The following is a 26447-nucleotide window of genomic DNA, read 5'->3' on the forward strand; positions in this document are numbered from 1 at the left end:
AGCCGTTTTTCCAAAATTGGTTAGCCATTTTTGGAATATTTTAAAAATGCAATTTTGAAATAAAATATTTCAAAAAACTTGGTTTGGGATAATCAATACGCTAGGTTTTTCGATTGAAGTCGGGTAGATCTACAACACAGAATTTTTTTGCGGATTTTTAGACCATTTTTCTAGTTTTATGAAAAATTCGACTCTTTCGATCATCTTCGAAAATACTCTGAAGATATTTTTTTGTTAATTTTGATTTGCACAATTTATTTTTGGCCGCAGTTCTCCGAAAATTACAATCGTTTTTCAAAAATCGTCAAAATCAAATATGAGCATCTGAGATATTTTAAAAATTTGATTTTGGAACTCAATAATAAATATTTCATAAATATTGACCTGGAACCATCAACACGCTATATTTTTCGATTCAGCTCGTCAAGATATGTATCATAGGAATTTTTGTGAGTTTTTAAGCAACTTTTACCAAAGCTCAGTTTTTTGAGAAAATTTCGACCTTTTTTCGACAATCTTCGAAAATTACCTAAAGAGATTTTTTTATGTATTTGGATCTCCAGAAGATACTTTGACCTCATATTTTCGAAAAATCCAAAGTTTTTTCCAAAATCGGCAAACTGAAGTACGGTAATTTTTGAGATACTTTAAAAATTTTATTTTGAAACCGAAAATTTTAAAAATTTTAATCTGGGAACGCCAAAAGGCCATTATTAGATTTTTGGTAACGATGAATAGACAAATTTTGTGCATCATATTCTTAAAATTTATGTAAAAGTAAAGTAGAAATACTACCTTAATAGGTTTTATCTAATACAGTCGAAATCCAAAAATAGCTTAATGGCTGCATCTGGTCTCAAAGGACCAGATCAAAACCCGAGTAATAGGTATTTTCCCCCTAATTCATTACGCTTGTATTTTTTAGGTTCGGCTATTTTTTCATTGACTTCATGCTTGCATGACACAATGATTTTTAATTATGTGATAGTTCTCGACCGAAATGGAATCATAAAGTAAATTAATTAATCTTGAAATTAGACTCGTTGTTTCAAAGAGGATTTTTAGTGAAGTATAGTACTAAAAATCGTTAAGTAAAAGTTGGACAAACATTGCATTAATAAACTGAACTATATTAATTTGTTTGTTTATTAATCCTGAAAAGAGACTGGAAAATATTAGTGGCACTAAAAAAAAATTCCAACAAAACGCCGGATCCTCAAAAACCATATTTTCCAATTTCTCCATCTAATCAGAAACGAAATAAAGCTCCAGCTGTGTCTCGTCGTTTAATGTAAGCAAAATTAGTTGAAGGAAAAAAGTAAAATTTCAGGATAATCTTGTGCAGTTTTTTGCTTTATGTAAGTTCTGCTAAAAAAATCAACATACATATTTTTCATAAATCCACTTAGCCTTCTGTTCTAATTTTCCACACCGGAATAGTCACCAAATCGAAGATCGAACATTCAGAGCGGCTATTGGCGGCATTTTACTCCGAAGTAAATAAATCAGACATTTTCATTAGTAAGTCTGCGCCCTCTGCCCCAAGAATAATTTATCCTCTTTTGGTTTGCCTTAGAAGATTCACCTCCTTAAAATATGCAGTTTCTTTTCTTCGGCATTAGTTAACTTTGAGACAGAGATTTAGAAGCGTCTTTAAAATGCAAATCAGGTTCATCAAAGACTTTCTATGCAACCTCCTACCAATAATCGTCTTTTATTTACATCTTGTGTCCGAAGGGCGTTGTTTGCGGCAACAGAACACGTGAATAATTACTTTGTTCGAAAGCGGCAAGGAAAGGGTATTGATTTGGCGATGACGGTGTTGTGATTGTCAACAGGATAATCCTTCTTATAATGCAATATAATGGGAACTGATTTAATGAAAATATTTATATTACGCTCAAACCTTTATCTATCAAGAGCTGTCCGAGCTTTTCTATATCGAATCGGTTCGTAAATGGATTCACGCTTATGTGACAGATTTATGTTGCTAGTTCACACTCTAATAAATCGAAGGAAAATTTTGTTTTCATGTAGATACATTTCTCGTTTTTGTTTAGTGTATAGCTTTATTACCACTTAAGTGAGCAACCCTAGGGATCTCGTGCTGTCTACACCTCCGCCCCAATTATCATAATTCCCGGATTAAATTGCGGTAGGTTGTAATACCCCATAAATTTCGCCACCATATACCATTCGATCAATGATCGTCAATCCGGTGACGGCGACATTATTTAGAATAGATGATCCAACTTGAAATTCAAATTTAACCTTATCTGCGCCATTGTTTGGGGTATTTGCATTGGTATTATGAAAAATAGGAGGTATCATGAGCGCAGTCTTTTAGATAATGTTATCCTTGATGACTGTCATGAAAGTAAAGTCTACCGAAACGAACTTGTGAACTTATGGGCGAAAATTTATATTTCGGAAATACCGGAAACAGAATCGAATATTCATTGTATGTTACAACAGAAAAAACAAGCTTTAATAAAACAGGATTTATTAGCCAATAAACTATATAATCGAGGTTTTTAATTGCCCCAAAAATACGAGTGTATCCTCGATCACGCGGGAGTTCGCATTGCTGGTTGAATTGACATATTTAAGTACTTGCTTAACTGTGTTTTCAAAGTGAAACATGAAAGGATTGTGGATACAAAAATAACTCCAGTTTTTGTAGAAATAAAGAGAGTCTATAAATAAATTTATTTAATTGAAATTCCTTGCTAAAACTGTTATAAAACTGCGTAATGTCGCTAAGTTTCAGTTTTACTGCTTCACAAGTTCGACTGTAGGTATTTGCAACAAAATCAATAAGCAGTGCATTTAAATATTATGTCATATAAAATTAAACTTCAGTTCTTGCATAGAGCATGACCTATTTGTTGAGTTTTTTTGACGTTATTGATTTACTGCAGCAACTGCTAGAATTTTGTTAGTAGAGGAAATATTGAATTATCCAGCGAGTATTCGCAGTTCAAGTATGATATATTCTGAATGAACAATTCTCTGAAAATCAAGAACGGTAATGAGCGAAATGGAAATCTAAACATATGCTGGGGAGACGGTTAAATATTACAAAACTGTAAAAAAAAAAATAATTTTGGATTGCGTACGAAATCCATGTGTATTTAAATTAAATTTCTAAGTTACATTTTATTAACATCAAAAAACGAAACACAAGCATGGGTACTTTGAATCGAAAACATAAACCAAAAACCTTCGTGCTAGACTGATATATAGTGGAGCTTCCGTCCCACTATTTGGGGGGAAAATTTGAATTTATGCGCAGGCGCGGATTCTGGCTCACGCGAGTCTGCGCAAAACATAACTACAGACTTTGGCTAGAGTGCAACAAAAAATTTTAATTTTCCCGCCAACATGTGGCCTAGAGCTTAAGGATGCATAGAAACCACTATAGAACCACTGTAGAGAATAATTTTTTTCCTGAAATTTACGAGCTGGAATAAACTGTATCAACTGTGAAAACTGTTAACTGAGTTTAATTTAAAAGTTATGTAATAATAGAAAAGTTCTCTATATACCTAATAAAGAATACCCCATGAACCTTTCAAGTTGTTTGAAAGGTAAAACAAAACTTTTTCACGTTAAAAAAACACACGCAAGGATCTCACAGATTTTTTCCAAATTTTCTTAAAAACCGAACACCAGGAGGCCCTAAGATATGATTTTTCAGGTTCTTTCCAAAATATTAAAATACCAGGAGTTCCAAAGATTCTTTCTCATTCTGAAAACAAAACACAAAGATCACTGATTCTTTCAAAAAAACACTAGGGGATTTCAAAATTCTTTCAAACATTTGCAAAAACAAAACACGCGAAGCTCACAAGATTTCTTCACATTATAAAAAAAAATCTGGGGACACCCTAAATTCTTTTAAGTTCTTTCTAAAATAAAATACCACGAGTCCATAAGATTGTTTCAGGTATTCTCCAAAATAAAACACCAAGGACCCCAAAGATTGGTCACATTCTTATAAAACACCACGAACGTTCGAGATTTTTTCAAATATTTTCTAAGATAAAATACTAGAAAAAATACCACAGATACCCAAAATTCTCAGGTTCTTTCTAAAATAAAACACCAGAGACCTGAAAGATTTCTTTAAAGATTTTCAAAACAAAATACTAAGAGCTTCAAAAATTTCTTCACATTCTTAAAACACACCAGAGGCACTAAATATTCTTTCACGTTCTTTTTAAAATAGAATACAGGGAACACCAAAGATTCTTCAGGTTCTTAAAAAAGCACCACGGACATCCAAAAGATTCTTTATTATTCTTGAAAAAACAAAAAGAATCCTCTCGATTTTTCCAAATTCTATCAAAAACAAAACACCAGGAGCCCCAAGATTCTTTCACATTCTAAAAAAAAACACACCATGGATACACAAGATTGTTTCAGATTCTTTCTAGAATAAAACACCATGAACCCCAAGGTTGTTCCAAATGCTTCCGAAAATAAGTCTCCAAGATTCTTTATTATTCGTAAAAAAAACACCAAGGATCCCCGAGAGTATTTCAAATTCTTTCAAAAACAGAACATCAGAAGTTCCCAGGATTCTTTCTTTCCCAATCAAAAAAAAAATAGCACGGATACCAAAGATTCCTTCAGGTTTTTTCTAAAATAAAACACCAAAGATCTAAAACATTCTTTCAAACATTAAAAAAAAACGCCAGGATTTTCCAAGATTTCTTCAGATTCTTAAAAAAAGGACCAGATGCATTAAATATTGTTTCACATTCTTGTTGGAATAAAATACAGGAACACCCAAGAGTCTTTCAGATTCTTAAAAAAAAACACTGCGGATACCCAAGATTCTTTAAAGTTCTCTTTAAAATAAAATACCAGGAGTCCCCAAGATGCCTTTCCAATTAAAAAAGATACCACGGGTACCCAAGATTAGTTCAGGTTTTTTCTAAAAGAGACCTAAAACATTCTTCCAAACATTAAAAAAAAAAAACACCAGGAGTTTCCAAGATGTCTTCACATTCTGAAAAAAGACGCCTGAGACCTGAAAGATTTCTTCAAAGATTTTCAAAATAAAATACCAGGAGCTCCGAAGGTTTCTTTACATTCTTAAAAAAACACCAGAGGCACTAAAGATTCTGTCACGTTCTTTTCAAAATAGAACACCAGGAAGGCAAAAGATTCTTCAGGTTCTTAAAAAAACACCAAATTGGTTCAGATTCGTTTTAAAATAAAATACCAGGAGTCCTCAAAAATTTGTACTGTTCTTGAAAAAGTATAACGAATCCTCCAGATTTTTCCAAGTTCTTTCAAAAATAAAACACCAGGAACTCCAAGATTTTTTGACATACTAAAAAAAAGCACCACGGATCAGATTCTTTCAGATTCTTTCTAAAATAAAACACCACGAACGGCCAAGATTCTTCCAAGTACTTTCGAAAATAAAATTCTAGGAGTTCCCAAGATCTTTATTGTTCTTTAAAAAAAAACACAAAGAATTCCGAGAGTTTTCCAAATTCTTTCAAAAACAGAACACCATCTCTGGAGCCCCCAAGATTCTTTCTCAATAAAAAAAAGTATATCACGGATACCCAAGATTCCTTCAGGTTTTTTCTAAAATAAACACCAGGAGTTTACAAGATTTTTTCACATTCCTAAAAAACGCCAGAGGCACTAAAGATTTTTTCACGTTATTTTTAAAATAGAACACCAGGAACGTCAAAGATTCTTCAGGTTCTTAAAAGAAGCACCATGGACATCCAAGATCCTTTCAGGTTCTTTTTAAAATAAAATACCAAAAGTCCTCAAGATTCTTTATTATTCTTGAAAAAACACAAAGGATCTTCGAGATTTTTCCAAATTCTTTCAAAAACAAAACACCAGAACCCCAAGATTCTTCCAAGTACTTCCGAAAATAAAATTCTAGGAGTCCCCAAGATTCTCTATTATTTTTAAGAAAAAAAAAAACACAAAGGGTCCCCGAGAATTTTTTAAATTCTGTCAAAAACAAGACACCAGAAATTATAATTATAAATAAAATTCTGTTCCAATAAAAAAAAGGATACCACGGATTCCCAAGATTCCCTCAGGTTTTTTCTAAAATAAAACACTAGGAGTTTTGAAGATTTTTTCATGTTCTTAAAAAAAACCCAGAGGTTTTTAAGGTTCTTTTATGTTCTTTCTAAAGTAGAACATCACGGACACTCACGATTCGTCAGGTTCTCTTTAAAATAAAACACCAGACAGCTGAAAAACTTTTAGCTTCATCATTTAGAACATCAAGGACACCCAAGATTTTACAGATTCTTTCTAAAATAAAATACTAGGAACTCTCGAAATTCTTTCGTATTCTTAAAGAATACACGAACGATTCCAGAAAACCCTAAAGATTTCAATTTTTTTATATTTTCAAAAACAAAACACCAGGAACTCCCAAGATTTCTTCACATTCTTAAAAAAAATACCAGTAGGGACGCTCAACATTCTTTGACCTTTCTTTTTTAGTAAAACACCAGGAACCCCATGATTCTTGAAAAACACCTAAGATTCTTTCAAATTCTTTCTAAAATAAAATACCAGAAGTCTCCAAGATTCTTTATTATTCTTAAAAAACACAAAGGATCCCCGAGATGTTTTCAAATACTTTCAAAAATAAAACACCATAGATATCCAAGATGATTTCAGGTTCTTTCTAAAATAAAACACCAGGGACCTCCAAGATTCATTCAAACATTTTCAAAAAAAAACACCAGGCATTTCCAAGATTTCTTCACATTCTTAAAAAAAAAAACACCAGAGGCATTCAAGATTATTTCAGGTTCTCTTTGAAAAAAAAAATACCAGGAGTTCCCGAAATTCTTTCGTATTCTTAAAAAAAAACAAGAACGATTCCAGAAATTTTTTTAAATTAATTAACAAACAAAACACTAGGAGATTTCAAATTTTGTAAATAATGTCAAAAACGAAACACCAAGAGTTCCCAAGATTTCTTCAGATTCTTAAAAAAAAAGAACCACTAGGGACGCTCAACATTCTTTCACGTTTTTTCTTTTTAATAAAACACCAGAAGCCCCCACTGTTCTTAAAAAACACCAAGGACACCTAAGATTCTTTCAAATTCTTTCTAGAATAAAATACCAGAAGTCTCCAAGATTCTTTATTATCCTTAAAAAACACAAAGAGTTCTTGAGATGCAGATCCCCGAGATGTCTTCAAATTCTTTGAAAAACAAAACACCACGAATATCCAAGATGCTTTCAGTTTCTTTCTAAAATAAAACACCCGGGACATTCAAGATTCTTTTCCAAGATTCTTTCAAACATTTTCAAAAACAAAACACCGGGAGCTCCAAAATTTCTTCACATTTGTTAAAAAACACCAGAAGCCCCCAAGGTTTTTTCACGTTCTTAAAAAAAACACCACGGAAAATAAAACTCCAGTACCCTGTAAGACTTATTCACATTCTTAAAAATTGATATAAAAGGTTTTTTGAGGTTATTTCTAAAACAAAATACCGGGGATTCCAAGAGTTTATTTTATTTAGACAGAATTTCTCCCACCCCTGAAGCACACACAACTTTTACTTTTTCTATTATAACTCCAATCCAAATTAAAATAGGGGTGGATTTATTAATCCATTTATGAATTATAGTCAAAAGAACGTGCTACACGTCATGTTTAATGTGATGTTTTCTAAATAAAGTAGTTTGATGACGTAATCAAACTTTTAGAGGGGATATGTACATTGCTTTTAATACATACATTGAAACCAATTAATAAAATAAACGGTCATGAAATTTTTGGAATGAACACTTGAATTCTGTTTAATAAAGTTATTTCATCAATATCCCGGAAACCAAACATTAAAATTAAGGCAACGCAGCCATAACAAACATGATGTTTTTATTATAGAAATGCAGCGTTTGTTACATACAAAAATATTAAATTCGTTTGATGACTACACGTTAGAGAAAAAAAATTAAAAAAAAACGTAAACAATTTTGGTTTTAAAAACTTATGACCCAAAAGACTTTTTCGTTAATTGTAGTAATTTGGGTAAACTTGTCCCAGACGCCCTATTAATAAACATAACATGTATTAAAATCTGCACAGTTCAAATCAAGGTTGGCTAAAACCGGAGAAGTTATTATTACCACTATGAAAAGCTCCCACACAGCATTAACCCCAAAACACAAAGTAAGAGTAGGTCATGTTTGTTTCTCATAATACATAATTTCCCGTCAGAGCTTTCACCGTTGACCATAAGTCCCACCAGCAGCACTTATGCTAAAGTCCGTAAGTTTCCGGGCGCACGTCCCAGCCCGTCTCGCCCCTTTCCGGGCCGGACTCCGGGCGAGAGTAACTGCTACAGGTTCAACGTTGAGTTGCAAATTTCCCAAATCGACTGTCGACGGAACCGCACGAATCTGCTCGCGAACGTAAAAGCTCACACGCTGGAGATTTAAGCTCAGTCTCATCTGGGATACTGCCTAGCAACTGGGACTTGTTACCCTCCGATTGCTGGGCCAGAAAGCACGCGATCCGGCGTGGTCTAGGACACGTTTTCAATTTTTTTGTTTTGTGGTGGCACTGATCGATCTCTTGCGGACGGGGCCGATGCTGCAGATTTGAGAAGTGGAAGGCCGATGCTACTGACACTGCTTTGTTGAGAGGGTGAGTGATTTGTTGATGTTCGGGCTGTTTCTGCTATTAATGTGCTTGATTTATTTTGGGCTGTTTATGGCCGCTCGAGGGAGAGGAATTTACAATGATAGGGTTGGAATTGGTGAAGTTTGCTTGCTGGAGAAGAGGGTTGTTTATGTTTTGCTGGGTTTTTGTGGTTAGGTTAAGGGGGTAAATGTTAGTGTTGTTAGTGCTGCTTAAAGTAACACAATGTTTACAAAACTTAAACGTACGGAATTACACACCTTTTAAACAAATTTAATAATTTTGTGAAACACGAATTTTTTCTACAAATGTCTCGAACGCCTGAATTTTATTGATGTCTTCAGTATTAAATCACGTTTGCTTTGATGTTGTCCATTTAGTCACTTGTACAACGCATAATTATTAACTCACATTTATATTGAAGGTCAAATTAGTTAGGAAGTAATCAAAAGCCTACTAAATAATAAGGGTTGGTCTCCTCTGAAATTGGAGGGTTTTGGGAGTTTGCTTAATTGAATTAACAAATTTATTAGGTGACCTTTTGTAAACAAATAACTAAAGGAAGTCGGGTCAAGTACCTCGGCCCCTCATTATAACTACCGAAACATGTCTTGTATGATATCATAAGTTTGACATTACCGGAAATATATAAACTAGAAAAATTTCGTGAAAGCACAAGGAATATAAACCATATATTATTATTGTAATTGTTTTTGTCTATTACGCAAATCGTCGGCATTCAGCCAAGACTAGTATTTGTATCTTACGTGGCACACTTTTCAAATATATCTACTCTCGATTAGACTGTGGAAAATAATGGGACTCAGAAACGAGCTTTTCACTTTAATATCATAAATAATAACCCCCTTAACATCCCAGAAATGTATCCTTCAACTAGAATACTGCCTGATTCACAGAACAATTAAATACCAATTAAAGTTTTAAGACAACAGCAAGCTCTAATTGTGCTTTTTTTTAGATGGCACTATAACAAAGGTCAAATGAGTTAGGAAGTGATAAGCCTACTATAATAAAGTTTCGTCTATGAAACTGGAGGGTTGTAGGAGTTTGCTTAATTCAATTAATAAATTTATTGGGTGACCCTTTGTGAACAAATAACTAAAGGAAACCGGATAATGTACTTCAAATTTTCATTATAATCATTATAATAAGTTATGATTATTAACAATAATATCTTTTGTGATATTTCATTAATGTAACAAATGAAGTTACGAAAGTTTCTTTAAGGGAATTTCAGCAGCCATTCTGTAAGTAATATTTTCCTTAAGGTTCTAAATATCGTGATTGTACTTTCTGAAATATGTATTTAAAGTTGAAAGCAAGACAACCACAAGGAGGCAAATATATATGTTAACATTACTTCTACGTTTACTAAAATTAAACAAAACATCGTAAAAAAACTCAAATTTTAATTTTTACTCCCCAGATAATCTTCAAAACTACTGGACTACTTGTTGTAGATGTATTTTAGAAGAATCGCTTTGATAAAAAAAAATCAAAATCAGTTTACAATTAATTTACAAACATAAACATGGTAAAACGCTACCAAATTTTTTTTTATTGAAAATTACTACATAAATCCTGTCTAAATGTGCAAAATAGTAAACTTCTTGCACATAGTTTATTAGTGAATGTTTTTAAAACATTAATTAATTTTTTTGGTTATAAAAATGGCATTTCAGTTTTTCTGAAAAATGACGTCTTCACAAAATTTTATTAAAGACAACCCTTACAAGGCAAAACAAATTTCGACGAGGATCAGATTCGAACCCACCAGGGGATGCTCAAATTCAAGCCTTAACCACTGAATCACAAGTAATTATATATTACTTATTTTATAAATTTTAAATGGTATTCGCAAAATGTTGAGGAGACGTCATCAAATTGTTGGTGGGGTAACATACATTTAAAATTTGACAATAATCGGTCCGGTAGTTTCGGAGAATTAAAAATCGACACTGATAAGTGATAACAGACAGACGGAAACCGGAGACGTATTTTTTTGTACTCTAGTGGACAACGTGGAGAAAACATGAAAGTAGCTGTTTGGATGGGCCTTACTCCTTAGCGTGTGTTTAACAATCCGCGCCTATTTTATTTTTACGGGTTATGAATGTTATCATAAAAAAATTAAATTCGAATAATCTTTTTTTATAGATTGTGGAAGATTGTTGGGGGTTGGCTTGGTTTTATTAAAAAAAAAGAAAGAAAAATCGGAGAAACTTTCTGTTTTGTTTTTGAAAGCGTCTGAAAGAATGTTATAATATTGTCTTTTTTACAAATTTTTTAGAACAGTCTCTTGTGAAATATTTTTCAAATTTCGAAGGCCTCTAATGTTTAGTTTTTGAAAGAATTTGAAAGAACATTGGGGGTGCCTAGTGTCTTTTTTTTATTATGATGGAATTTTTAGGGCCCCTTGTGTTTTATTTTTGGAAGAAGTACAGTAGACGCCGCTTAATATGATCACGGTTAATGTTATCAATCGCTTAGTGTGATCAAAATGGCTTGGAACGGACCCACGCAATACCTATGCATTACAGTTTTTCCGTTTATTGTGATCAATATTTCGCTTATTGTGATCAATCTCGCAATTCTTATACAAACGGGAATTAATTTTTTGGAGAAGCGAGACGACTAAAACTAGTATTGTGTTTTAATGAACATTCATTGCTCTCAAAAGGTACATTCGCTTATACCACTTATTTTATACAACCACAATCAGTGGTCAAAAACAGACTTAAGTAATCAGTGTGTTTTCGACTTTTGGACGAACGAATTCTTTCTGTTTTAAATTTGAGTATTTATGTAAAAATTAGCAGGTCGAAACGACGAAATCTTAGTTTATCAGAGAAAAAAAAATTCCCAGCCCTTACTTAAGAAATTTCTACAACAAGCAAAGGAAATCAATGGTTCCTTTCTCAGAATGGTAACCAAAATTTAAAATAAATTCTAATATTTATGTACCTTCATCTATCAGCATAATAAACACTGTCTTGTTCATGATTTTGTTTTGTTTCGAGTTTTACTGTCTTTGATGGTGGACTTCGCTTATTATTATCAGTCGGTTAGTGTGATCAATTTGTCTGAGTCCCAAAGTGATCACATTAAGCGGCGTCCACTGTATTTGAAAAACGCTGAAGAGACAGCGTTGTTGTTTTTCGACGTTTCATAACTCCTAGAGTATGAAACAACAGGCTCCCCTGTACCGATTTGTATTAGAGAGATAATCTCCAAAACTACCGCACCGATTACTATCAAAATTAATCGCCCTATAGTGGGGAGGACTGTGGGATTGAATGCGATTAATTTTTAAACAATTTTATGAAATTACAAATATTCGCATACTAAAATTTAACACATATTTCAACTAGTACAAGAAGTAGCAAGGCCCTTAACTAGGTACTAGTGTTTTATAAAAATCTGTTGCACAATTTCTGCGATACGTAAAGTCTGAATTTTAAAAATTTTTTTAGGAAATATTCGATAGTTTCAAAGATTACCTGTTTTGTAAAGTCGCTGGTACATATATTGCAAGCAAGTAGAAACGACAAACCTGCATTTTTGTCTTCTATGAAAGGACCATTAATCGAAGAGGACTGTTATGAACTTACCCTTAACTATAATACTTATAGAAGTAAAACTGGCTGATTTTTGAAAATACATTTTTTTTAAACGAGTGTAGCAATGTGGGTGAAGAAAAAAGATGAGAGAAGGGAGAAAAGGAAAAGACAAAAGGAGCGAAATGATATGGTACGATGTCCACATAAAAAATATAAAAACGACCGAAAAAGGTGACAAAAATGATTACAAAAAAGGTGACAAAAAGGGCCGACATAAAAGAGTGACAAAGAAAAGGATAAATAAAAAAATAATTAAAAAAGAAACAAAACAGGTGGCATAAAACCATAAAAGCAAGTTGACATAAAAAGTCGGTGAAAAAGTGGCCTAAAAAATGTGGAAAAAAGGCAGAAAAATAAAAGCAAAAAACGGCAAAAAAGACAAGCAAATGCAAAAGTGGCAAAAATCGACTAAAAAAAAAGATGAGAAAAAATAAAAAGGGACAAAAAGGCGTTAAAAAAGGACAGAGAGGTGACGAAAACAATGAAAAAAAAAAGGAATAAACTAATAAAAAAAAAACTATGAAAAAGGCATCACAATAAAAAGACCAAAAAAGTGACCAAAATGCTTACAAAAAAGGCCGCAAAAAAGGAGCTACACAAAAAGGTTACAAAAAAAGGCATAAAAGAACAATTAAAAAAAAAAACGAAAAAAGTGACAAAAGAACAACAAATTAAGCGACAAAGAAGGTGACAAAAATCGAAAATAGATGAAAAAAATTGAAAGGGATAAAAGAAAAAGACAAGAAAACAGCGAAAACATGGTGACAAAAAGTGGAAAAAAAGTTGTATTATTAAAAGTGACGAAAAATGACAAAGAAGCGACCCAAAAAAGGATTAAAAAAATGGAACAATAAAACGACAGAAAAAAGTGCCATAAAAAGGGAAAAAAACACAAAAAAGGCGAAAAACTAGTAGCTAACATAAGGTGATAGAAAAAACAAAAAAAAAGGATTGATAAAATTGGTCGAAACTTGTTTCGACAGAACTTCTGCATTTTCGAATTGAGTTTTTTCTTTACACAATTTTGTGATGAGGTCATCAACATTTTTGCAAGAACAAAATTACAGTATTGTATTCCCAAAATTTTCTGGGAAAATGGAGTGAGCCGTTCCCGATTTAATCAATAAAATAAATTGACTGATTCATTAATTTTTTTTGAGTGACCCTGTATAAGCAAATGTAAAAAATGGGGTTCTTAATTTGATCAATAAAAAATTGGGCGAAGACTAAAATATGTAAAATTTGATTTTACGACTTTCGTTTTGTGATAACCGCTGTAAAGTACAAACCAGAGGCATAAATAACACCCCTTGTTCTTCAACGCTAGGTAATAGCAATCTGAAGTTCAACTGTTTATTTATGTTTATACATCGAAAGAATGTCACCTAGAAATTAGTTTGATTTGAATGAGTTTGTATTCTCAAAACAGGATTAAAATTATATTAATTAAACCACAATCGAACACAATGTGCTAAATATTATAATTTTTATTTTATCATTATTATATAAAGACGTGCGTATTCTTCACATTTTCGAGAAAATGGGGTCACTCGTTCTTCCCAGCACAAAAAAAAAGTTCGGCGTCGTTATTATACCTTGCAAATGTTTTTGCGAAAATTTGAACGTTTAGCGAAAAAAACTGAAAGCAGATTCGTACACTATTAGTATATGAGTATATTTTTGTGTAACATTATTAGCTAAATTTTGGTTAGCATTTAACTATCTACATGATATTTCCAAATTCTAATATACATACAAAATTTGACAACAATCGAACCAGCAGGGGCCATGAAACGTCGAGAAAATATAAAAGTGGCCATTCGTCGGATGGATTCGATTATTATACTTCCTTAGCTTACGCTCGGGAAATAAAAAGCGACAAAAAGCGCTAAAAAGGGACAGAAAGGCGACTAAAACGGTGACAAAAAAAGGGCAATAAACAAATGCCAAAAAAAAGACGGTGAAAAAAAGGCGTCACAAAAAAAAACATAAAAATGCAAAAAAGGGCAAAAAAATTCAAAAAAAAGCGCCAGAAAAGGTACAAAAAGGGATAAAAGTAGAAAAAAACTACAAAACACAACAACTTAAGCGGCAAAGAAGGTGATAAAAAATCGGAAAAAGATAAAATAAATGAGAAGGGATAAAAGAAAAAGACAAGAAAACCGCCAAAAAATGGTGATAAAAAATAGCAAAAAAAGTCGTAATATTAAAAGCGACGAAAAATAACAAAAACGCGACCCAAAAAACCGATAAAAAATGGCACATTAGAAGGACTGAAAAAAGTAAAAAAACATAAAAAAATGCAATTTTAGGTATTTGATACTTATACAATAGAAAACGTAAGGGAAGTTTTTGCTCCAAAAAAATGATGGTCCAAGTAGTCCAAGAACTTAAAACTTGTTTTACATTTTCTATTCCATGAGTATTAAATGCCTGAGAAAAATATCGGCTCTTTTTTTACTTGCGAAACTGACGATTTCGTCAATACGTTTAATTTTTGTTTCGTCTGTAAATTCACAGTTGACATTAAAATTTTTAACTATTCACATTTCCAATGCAATTTTGCAAAAAATATTCATATAAACTACGTGGCAGGAAATTCACTTATTCAGTCTCAACTTATCTTTAATTAACGTTGTATCTAAAAGTTGTTGATGTTTTTACTAAAATTATTACATTATCCACCCTCCATACCTTATTACGTAAGATTTATAATAGCTCATTTTGGCATTTAAACTACATATTTTTGAAGAACCTTGAAAATTATCATCAGTTAAATTAATATTATGATTAATTGTAGGTAAGTTAGTAATAAACGTTAAATGAAATTTGTTTGACGTCAGGAGGCGAGAGACCAGGTTTTCGTTTATTTTTGTTTGTCGAAAGTTTTTTTTTATAGATAATTATTTAGTTTTTTCCTTACTAAGATTTGTAGCGAATGACAGGAAATAAAATCCGAATATTTTCGTTCTTTTTTCCAACTAGAGTACCCCAGGCGCCTGAGCAACCGGCCCCGTAGAAGGGGCAAAAATATCTTACATTAGAATATTGGGGTTAAAATTCAGAGTTTTTTTGCTGTTGCTGTGTATTATTCAATTTATGTTATTATCATCCACTCGGTACAATTAAATGATAATAATCTAACCGAAATAAACATTTTAACTTTTCTTTGTTTGATACCTTTCCAGCGTTCACTACGACGTTCCCTCCAACATATGACACAACCCAGACGAGATCAAACGAGATCGAAATCAGAAATCTAGAGCTCGCGTCGTATCTGAAGAAGATCTAAACTGAAAGACGCTACTCCCACAATAAGCTCCTTAGAATCAAACGAAATATTTCAAACCTCCCACCGCATTCATTACACCCCCGACAAACACAATATTTTTTCCAGAACCTTGAACAAACATCGATCACCAAGTGAAATAAAAATTTCTTTATTTAACACACAAACATTTACACGGGCTCTCAGGTGCCACCTTCGTCCGTACGAAAGCTTCCTTTTTATTGGAGCGTTAAAAAAATTATTCAGTTATAAATTAAATCGGGTCGTATGTCAAGCGTGGAGCTTTGCCTTCGTTTGATTTATTTTTGATGGAAATGCCCTGAAAGTAAATTTGAATAGTACGCGCACGCATTGTTTGCCCTTTGTGAAGACAAATTACGTATTCAGTATCACTGTATAGAATGATAATATGACACACCAGACTAAGAGGAAATTTGTTCTGTCTTCCATTGAAATTCGGCTGTGTTTCGCTTTCTGTGACAGTGTCGAGCCCGTTGTGACAGACAGAAAGGGCGTGATTTGGACTTTTAATGTGTTTTTTGTGTTTGATGAGACAGTTGTGCGTTAATAAAGAACTTTGTTTTGAGGGCATCGGGCGGAATTGTTTAATCCTCACATTGCGGGAATTTTTCGGCCTCGAATTTTATCAATAGTCAACATACGCGCATTCCACTCGACTTCTTACTTTACCGCAAATTTCGCGCTGCGTGGGAGGTATTTTAGGCTTTTGCCTACAGTAATGGAATATTGCCTAAACGTCGACAAACAAAATTTGCAAATTGTGCGAGGTTAGAGAAACCCGCAGACGAATCTTGTTGAGACAGTTTGTCAATTTAAATAGCGTATTTCCAACTGTTCTGCTACTCTTTTTCCCACTAATCATAACAAAGACAATGTTAAAGTTCTCAGAATTTACTTTACTAAGTCAACAAAAATATTTTTTTTTTTTTATATAAATCGTTTGAGTTTCCTTGAGTGTACTTGTGATTAGTTTGTCTGCTGAGAAGTTTCGTTTTATTCGATACAAATAGTTCTCGATTTTTATTCTTTTTTAAATGGAGACCAAGGCGAGAAAAATGGGTCACTGGGTCAGAAAGTTGCTCCAGTGTTTGCAGCATATAAACATTCTCTGACTTTCGCAACGTTTTCGCGCATTCTCAATTAATTCTTACTAACTAAACCAATTTAGTGTTAAAAATATTTTGCCTGGACTGGTTAATGTTTTTATGATTTATCGTTTCCACAAAACAAATCTCGTTCATTTCCACTAGGTGGCCATCCCTAATTTAAAGCAGAATAATGAAATACCAACTTTACAGTTTTAATTTAACGCTGTTAAATTAGATAGAGTCTTTCGTGTCTTTCATAACATTATAAAATTAGCTTTGGAGGAAATTTCATTTAATCTGTATCTGCAGTAAGTTAAATTTTACAAATGACACTTTATTAAAACAAACGACGGTTAAATGCAGAAGCTGGAGTTTGTAGAAGCAGACACATAATTATTCATTCTTAGCTAAAACAGCTGCAGTGTCATATTAACATAATATAAGAACACGAACATCTAGAAAAATAGCGTATATAAATGTTTTAGTATAAGACTAGAACAAGACTAGTGTTCTCTATAGGATTATTTGGATATTAATGTTTTTATTTTATCATTTTGTAAATGATGTTGATGTTTAGGGTAAGAACTCAACATAGATTCATAAACCACAAGGATAGGAGTATACGATTCTATAAAATTTTAAAAACATTTGCTATTGTCAACGTTAGAGATGATATTGGTGGGAATGATAAAAACATTTATATTTTCTAGTATGTTGGATATTTCTAACATACCTACATATAAAATTTGATGACAACTGGTCAATAGTTTAATAAAAGCTGATAGAGACGACAGAGAGATGGAAACGGGAGACCACTTTTTTCGCATTCTAGGGATCATGAAACGTCGAGAAAGTATGAAAGTGGCAAATCGCCCGATGGACTCAATTACTATTTCCTTAGCTCAGGCTTAGAAATAAAAAATTGAAAATCTGTCTTACAAATTTTTGAATCAATTTCCCTCGCCAACCAAAATTTGCGTGTTCGTCCCTATCAAAATTTTTTCTAAATAAAAATCCATTTTTTTTCTATCATAAACAAAATCTTAATGTCAAAGTGTAAGAAAAAAATGTTCTTGAGGGGATCGGACACTTTAATCATCTCAGATTGGTCGTTGGTCAATGTTCTTCTTATATTAGTTTAAACTATTATTACAGAAGTTTGATTTTTTTGCGAAAATATGTATGTCCAGGCTAAAAAAATCAATGCGGATTCATGAACTACAAATACAGGAAGTATGTTACTTTATAAAAATTAAATAGTGTTTACCATACAAAATTTAAAGTGGCGTCATCAAATTGTTGATGGCGGTGAATAAAAATTGACACAGACGGAAATGGAAGACCTATTTTTCCATACTCTAGGGGTCAAGAAACGTTGAAAAACATGAAAGTAGAAAGTAGCTCTAGGATGGATCATATTACAATACTTCCTTAGCTTACGTTTGGAAAGTAAAAGTGTTTGTTACACAGAGAACTGCGAACGGAAATATAGGCCAAGAAACATAATTTGTAATCGAGCCCTCCTTGGAAAGGATTTAACATGTCGGTGATTGAACAACACTGATAAATTTTTAATAAAATAAGTGTGAATTTACTAGGAGGTTAGTTAGGTTAATTAATTTCATTAAATGAATAAAATAAATTAAATTACATAAGTGTTGAAAATGTTGCCCATTAAAAAGGTCTTAAATTGCATATTTCAATAGAAACGAGTTAAATTCCTAAGTCTGATTGGATATTTATTTTTTGACAACTCAGTCGTTAATTTTTCTGAGACACCTGTATAAGCAAATTAAAAAATATTAATTACATTTAAAATAAAACACAAGTATAGACTCATCATATTTTGCACATTTCGGGTAGATTCAGGAGTTTAACTCGTTACTATGGAAATTTGTAATTTAACACCTTTAAATTTCACAAGTTTTTAAAAAATTAATAGGGCCAAAATCAGCTTTATCTTAGCAAGTGCCCGCCCACCCACCCCCCATTTTCCCAGAGGATATGTCATTTGCCAAAATCTGTCTGTCTTACCAAGTACTAGCCCCGCCCACCCGCCGCCTATTTTCTCAGAGTTTATATCATTTGCCAAAATCACTCTCATCTTACCAAGGACTAGCCCCGCCCACCTGCCTCATATTTTCTCAGAGGATAAGTCATTTGCCAAAATTAGTCTTATTTTACCAAGTATTAGCCTCGCCCACCCGCCGCCTATTTTGTCAGAGTTTATATCATTTACCAAAATCACTCTCATCTTACCAAGAACTAGCTTATATTTTGCCCCACCCCTCGATCTGATAACGAATGAAAAATTCATCACAATTGAGAATTGAGATCAGGGCGGGTATGGGTGAGGTCTAATCTTCGGCTTAATTTTTCTTATTATACATAGGATTCTTTAAACAACACGTTACTCAAAAACATGTTTTTATTTTCTCGTAGAGAAATAACGACTAATAAAAAAAATTATCACAATTGAGACAGGGCTGGTGGGCGGGGCTTATATTTTGTCCCGCCCCTCGATCTGACAACGAATGAAAAATTCATCATAATTGAGAATTCTTCGGCTTGATTTTTTTCATATTATACATATTTTTTTTTTAAACAACACGATACTTAAAAACATCCTTTTATTTTCTCGTAGAGAAATAAGGATTTTGCAGTTAAGCTCTGCCCTCTTGGTTCACGACTAATAAAAAAAATCATCACAAACAAAAAACTATTTAAATAATTTTCGAAAGTGGGAGAAGAAAGGTGGTAATTTTCACTAGGGGAGAATATTGAAAAATCGACGTTTTGAAAAAGTTGTCCAAAAATCCACAACAAATTCATAGATATACGGTCCCGAGGGTAAAATTTTACAAATATATATTTGGTATGAAATTATTATTTTTTGTAATATTTTTGAAACCTGTAGAATTCATTGGAAATTTGTACCCTATGGAAACTCTGGAAACTTTGGAACTTTTGACACGTTTGGAACTTTTGGAATCCTTTGAACCCTTTAGAAACTCCGTAAACTTTTGAATTTTTGGAGCATTTGGAACTTGTTGAATCTTTGGAAATTTTGGAATCCTTGCAATACTTGCAATCCTTGGAAATCTTGGAATCCTTGGAGTCTTTATGATCTTTAGAGCTTTCGGAACTTTCGGAATCCTTAACATTTTAATATACATATTTAGATATTTAGGATCTTGAGGATATTTACGATCTTTATTATTTTTAGGAACTTTAAAATTTTTAGGATCTATAGGGTATTTAGAGTCGGAATTCCCGAAATCCCTGGGAATGTTACTTGGAATTCTTTGAAACCTTGAAATTCTTCGAACCTTTGAAACCCTTGGCACCCTTGAGAAATCCTTGAATTATGTCGAAAACTTTCGAACATTTGAAATCTTCGGAACCCTTGGAACTCTTCATCCTTGAAACCTTTGAAACCCTTGGAATGCTTGCAATCCTTAGAATCTATAGAAATTTTGATATATTTGGAACTTTTGTTGGAATCCTTGAAACCTTTGGACTCTCTGAAAGCCTTGGAATCCTTGGAACCCTTAGAATCAAAAGAAACTTAAAAACCATGGGAACTTTTGGAAGCTTTCGAAACTTTTGAATCTTTGGAGTGATTGAAACCCGTAGACTCCATTGAAATTTTGTAACCTTTGGAAACTCTGGAAACTTTGAAACTTTTGAAACATTTGGAACCTGTGCAATCTTTGGAAACTTTGGGATCCTTGCAATATTTTCAATTTTTAGAATTCTTGGAATTCTTGGAATATTTGGCATCTTTGCAGTGCTTGAAATCCGTAGACTGCATAGAAACTTTGAACCCTTTAGAAGCTCTGTAAACTTTTGAACTTTTGAAACATTTGGAACCTGGTGAACCTTTGGAAACTTTGGAATCCTGGCAATACTTGCAATCCTTGGAAATATTGGATTACTTGGAAACTTTATGATCTTTGGAAACTTCGGAACTTTCGGAATCCTTAACATTTTAATATATTTAGATATTTAGGATCTTTAAGATTTTTTGAAATTTTTAGGATATTTATGATCTTTATTATTTTTTGGAACTTTAAGATGTTTAGGATCTATATGGTATTTAGAATCGGAATTCCCGAAATCCCTGGGAATATTACTTCGAATTCTTTGAATCCTTGAAATTCTTCGAAATCTTGAACTTGGCAGCCTTGAAAAATCCTTGAAGTATGTCGAAAGCTTTCGAACATTTGAAACCTTCGGAACCTTTGGAACTCTTCACATTGTTGAAACCTTTGGTAACCTTAACATCTTTGAAACCTTTGAAACCCTTGGAATTCTTGCAATCTTCAGAATCTGTAGAAATTTTGATATATTTGGAACTTTTGTTGGAATCATTGAAATTTTTGGACTCTCTGAAAGCCTTGGAATCCTTGGAACCCTGAGAATCAATAGAAACTTAAAAACCATGGAAACTTTTGGAAGCTTTCGAAACTTTTGAACCTTTGGAGTGATTGAAACCCGCAGACTCCATTGAAATTTTGTAATCTTTGAAAACTCTGGAAACTTTGGAGCTTTTGAAACATTTGGAATCTGTGCAATCTTTGGAAACTTTGGAATCCTTGCAATATTTTCAATTTTTAGAATTCTTGGAATTCTTGGAATATTTGGCATCCTTGCAATGCTTGAAATCCCTAGACTGCATAGAAACTTTGAACCCTTTAGAAGCTCTGTAAACTTTTGAACTTTTAAAACATTTGGAATCTGCTGAACCTTTGGAAATTTTGAAATCCTGGCAATACTTGCAATCCTTCGAAATATTGGAATCCTTGGAATCTTTATGATCTTTGGAACCTTCGGAACTTCCGGAATCTTTAACATTTTAATATATTTAGATATTTAGGATCTTCAAGATTTTTAGAACCTTTAGGATATTTATGATCTTTATTATTTTTAGGAACTTTAAGATGTTTAGGATCGATAGGGTATTTAGAATCGGAATTTCCGAAACCCTTGGGAATATTACTTAGAATTCCTTGAATGCTTGAAATTCTTCGATCCCTTGAACCCCTTGGCAGCCTTGAAAAATCCTTGAAGTATGTCGAAAGCTTTCGAACATTTGAAACCTTCGGAACCTTTGGAACTCTTCACATTGTTGAAACCTTTGGTAACCTTAACATCTTTGAAACCTTTGAAACCCTTGGAATGCTTGCAATCTTCAGAATCTATAGAAATTTTGATATATTTGGAACTTTTGTTGGAATCATTGAAATTTTTGGACTCTCTGAAAGCCTTGGAATCCTTGGAACACTGAGATTCAATAGAAACTTAAAAACCATGGAAACTTTTGGAAGCTTTCGAAACTTTTGAACCTTTGGAGTGATTGAAACCCGCAGACTCCATTGAAATTTTGTAATCTTTGAAAACTCTGGAAACTTTGGAGCTTTTGAAACATTTGGAATCTGTGCAATCTTTGGAAACTTTGGAATCCTTGCAATATTTTCAATTTTTAGAATTCTTGGAATTCTTGGAATATTTGGCATCCTTGCAATGCTTGAAATCCCTAGACTGCATAGAAACTTTGAACCCTTTCGAAACTCTGTAAACTTTTGAACTTTTGAAGCATTTGGAACCTGCTGAAACTTTGGAAACTTTGGAATCCTGGCAATACTTGCAATCCTTGGAATCTTTATGATCTTTGGGACCTTCGGAACTTTCGGAATTCTTAACATTTTAATATATTTAGCTATTTAGGATCTTAAGGATTTTTAGAAACTTTAGGATATTTACGATCTTTATTATTTTTAGGAACTTTAAGATTTTTAGGATCTATAGGGTATTTAGAATTGGAATTCCCGAAATCCCTTCGAATATCACTTGGAATTCTTTGAATCCTTGAAATTCTTCGAACCTTTGAAACCCTTGGCACCCTTGAAAAATCCTTGAAGTATGTCGAAAGCTTTCGAACATTTGAAACCTTCGGAATCCTTGGAACTCTTCACATCGTTGAAACCTTTGGTAACCTCAACATCCTTGAAGCCTCTGAAACCCTTGGAATGCTTGCAATCCTTAGAATCTATAGAAATTTTGATATGTTTGGAACTTTTGTTGGAATCCTTGAAATTTTTGGACTCTCTGAAAGCCTTGGAATCCTTGGAATCCTGAGAACCAATAGAAACTTAAAAACCATAGAAACTTGAAACTTATACTTTCGAAAGTTTTGAACCTTTGGAGTGAATGAAACACGTAGACTGCATTGAAATTTTGTAACCTTTGGAAACTCTGGAAACTTTGGAACTTTTGAAACATTTGGAACCTGTGCAATCTTTGGAAACTTTGGAATCCTTGCAATATTTTCAGTTTTTAGAATTCTTGGAATATTTGGCATCCTTGCAATGCTTGAAATCTCTACACTGCATAGAAGCTCTGTAAACTTTTGAACCTTTGAAACATTTGGAACCTGCTGAACTTTTCGAAACTTTGGAATCCTGGCAATACTTTCAATTCTTGGAAATCTTGGAATCCTTGGAATCCTTGTAACCTTTGGAGCCAGCTCAACTTGCGGAAGCTTTAGGATTTTAATATTTTCAGACCTCGTTTTTTTCTTTTTTTCTGAAAATTTTAAAACAATCTTGAAGTTTTAGGTCTTCCAGTTTGGGAAGAATGTGAAAGTGCTTTGGAGCTTCTAGCCCCGCCCACCCACCCTCTCTTTTCTTAGAGGGTATGTCATTTGCCAAAATCAGTCCTAGTAGGTACAAGCTTAGTTGAAATTAGTTGAAAACATTTTCTGGGTAGATTTCGATATCCAGAAGTCATTTTTGGCTTTGCTGCTCGGAAATTCCTACCGTTTTTCCAAAATCGCCAACTGAAATTACAGTTCCATCAAAATGGCTCGGTATAAAAATTTTGTAGATAAAAAAGGAAATAATTATTAATTTTTGTTCCACAAAATACAATTATTTTAAGAAAATACGAGTACTTTATGGTTTTTATATATTCACACAAAAATGTTTAAAATTTGTTTATTTGAGACAATAGAAAAGTCAGAACAGGTCAGGTCACGTTAGATCAAGTCAGGTCAGGTGCATGAAATAAGAAGGATTTTTAGAATCTTTGGTATATTTACGATCTTTATTATTTTTATGAACTTTCAGATTTTTGGGATCTATAAGGTATTTAGAATCGGAATTCTGGAAACTCCTGGGAACATAACTTTGAATTCTTGGAATCCTTCTGATCCTCGAAATCTTTGGAATATATGGATAGAAATAGTTCGAAACCTTCGGAACCTTTGGAACCCTTCACATTGTTGAAACTGTTGGAACTCTTAACATCCTTGAAACCTTTGAAACCCTTGGAATGCTTGAAATCCTTTTGAAATTTTGATACCTTTGGAACGTTTGTGACCACTAGAATCCTTGAAATCTTTGGACTCTATGGAATCCTCTGAACCCTTAAAATCAATAGCAATTTAAGAACCATTAAAACTTTTAGAAGCTTTCCAAACTTTTAAACCCTTGGAATGATTGAAACCCGTAGAATTCATTGGAACTTTGTAACCTATGGAAACGATGGAAACTTTGGAACTTTTGGAACATTTAGAAGCTGTGGAATCTTTAGGAATTTTGGAACCCTAACAATATTTTCAATTTTAGAATTCTTGGAATTCTTGGAATCCTCGGATATATTTTGAGTTCTTAGAGCCTTTAGAATATTTAGGATCTTTAGCGAATTTAAGATCTGTAGAATCTTTATGGTATTTAGTATCTTTAAATTTTTTAGGATCCATAGAATCTTTAGGATTTCCAGACCCTATGGAATTCTTGAATTTTACCAATTTCTTCGTCAACCTGTAACTGCTTATAATCCTGACTATCTATCTATTTTACCTACCTTGCAAAGCTGCTAAAAGTTTTTCAACTTGCGAAATAGAATAATGAACATTTTCAATAAATGTATTTACGATAATTCTAATTCTACCAACTTTTTTGAAAATAGGAAGACGCTCCTTGGTTTGAAAAAAATAGATTTTACATCTTTTTGTTTTAATTGAAATATTTTCATGTTTATAACAGCCCAAATTACCTGAAAACACAACCTCAAATTCACATAATATATAATTGTTGTAGCTCGCTATTTTGATTAACATTCTTTTTCACAAAGTCTATCAAAAATTGGACCTTTCTTCATAGAGCACACAAACTTATTTTTTTTTTAAATATTAGTCAAATTTGTATTAAACTTGCACTCAATCGTAAAAACTACGCATACAAACCATTCATTAACGAATTTAATTAATTAAAAATTTGATAAACTTCAGTACGATTCAGTGTTAACCGGAACTTCTCGTTAAAAATTCTCTCGACACTCAAAGTATGTCTTCTTCAAACTACAACTCATTAAAAAAGAACTTACTTCCGTAGAGTATGATATAAAAATCTGTAGAACAGTTCGACCGATATTTTCAATAACTCACCACCAGGGGACAGCGTCTCTCGGACCTCTAGAATAGACTTTGCGAAAGTGCTATAACTGGCGGCGGACACCTCCCTTAAACTAAACATTAATCCGAAATTGGATTGTTGAGCTTAGAGAGATGCACACCTCTAGATTTCATAATATTTTAATTTATTTATTTAACTAAAATAGCAAAATCAGACCAACCATATCACATGAAATTTTAATGAACTCCAGTCAAAACAATATCGATTTAGGCCGGCGGTGTAAAAACAAGCAAATGTAACTGGATTGGATTAAGTCCAGGAATATTTCGTGCAATCTCTTGTAAATGTTTCTGCATCCATTGTATCCAATACTAGAACAATTGCCGATTTACTTCACCCAGCATAAAGATAATATAGTATCCATCCCTATAATAATTGTAAAGCAAATTCACAATAAATCTCGACGACTATTGTAGTTTATTCAAGCAAAGCCATAACATTTTATCAAGTTATGAGATAAGAAGAGAAGCCCCATAAATTCTCACATTTCAGCATTGTTGCTTTGTTCCCCACAGTCTTCCCGAGATAAACCTCTTTTCAACTAGAATCAATTGATTTATCTCTCAAAGGTAGTCAGAAATTAGAAATCATTCCTTGAAATCAGAACAACGTGGATCTATTTATAACAGCAACGAATACTTTGTTGTGCAAATTTACGTTTGTTTGCTTAGCGCACCCTAAAAGAGAAATACGAATTATCAATCAATCATTAAAACAAACAGAATGCGAACTGCGCGCCAAAGTTAATAAAAGCTGATATTAACGATATTGGGTGTAATTTATTTTGGCAGTAAGTCTCCCATAATGGCAGTTTATTGGGTAGATAATAACGTTACCGAATGTCGGCGGTAACCCACCGAGACTAATGTATTGTAACTGTCCATGAGTAATTAATCAAGCGCAACAATAAACTTCAATACGATTATGTCATTCTGGTAATTAGTCGTTAAATCAGTTTTAAATTAGTTACGGTGAACGACATAATGTCGAAGAAGAAAAGGACCTAGAAGACGGAAAAATTAACACGCAACCGGAAATAAACTAGCGCTTGAATAAATGAATCAAAATTCTTCTTTAATTGTCTCCTACGATATCTATATTTAGCTCGACTGCTCCAGCCGTACCTTTTCTCAAACTTAAGTTATGAAAAAAGTTCGTGCGGAGCGACTTTCCATCAGTCGAGCCCCGAACGATTGTCATAAAATTAATTTGCATAATTTTTGCCCCCAACAACTCGGAAATATTTACATCCACGGCTAAAATTTAT

At 32.9% G+C, this 26447-nt stretch overlaps 1 protein-coding gene across 1 annotated transcript in view; it reads left to right on the forward strand.

Moving 5' to 3' along the window:
• Window positions 1–8477: 8477 nt before the first annotated feature.
• Window positions 8478–26447, forward strand: part of LOC135124066 (uncharacterized) — a 219642-nt gene continuing 201672 nt past the window's right edge. The window contains exon 1 of the mRNA XM_064048927.1: window positions 8478–8667. The gene's annotated coding sequence lies outside the window, so the exon portion shown is untranslated. The remainder of the gene's footprint in view (window positions 8668–26447) is intronic.

Source organism: Zophobas morio, unplaced genomic scaffold, assembly GCF_036711695.1.
Source record: "Zophobas morio isolate AGI-343-1 ecotype UQ-CSIRO unplaced genomic scaffold, CSIRO_AGI_Zmor_V1 ptg000007l, whole genome shotgun sequence".
Taxonomy (NCBI): Eukaryota; Metazoa; Arthropoda; class Insecta; order Coleoptera; family Tenebrionidae; genus Zophobas; species Zophobas morio.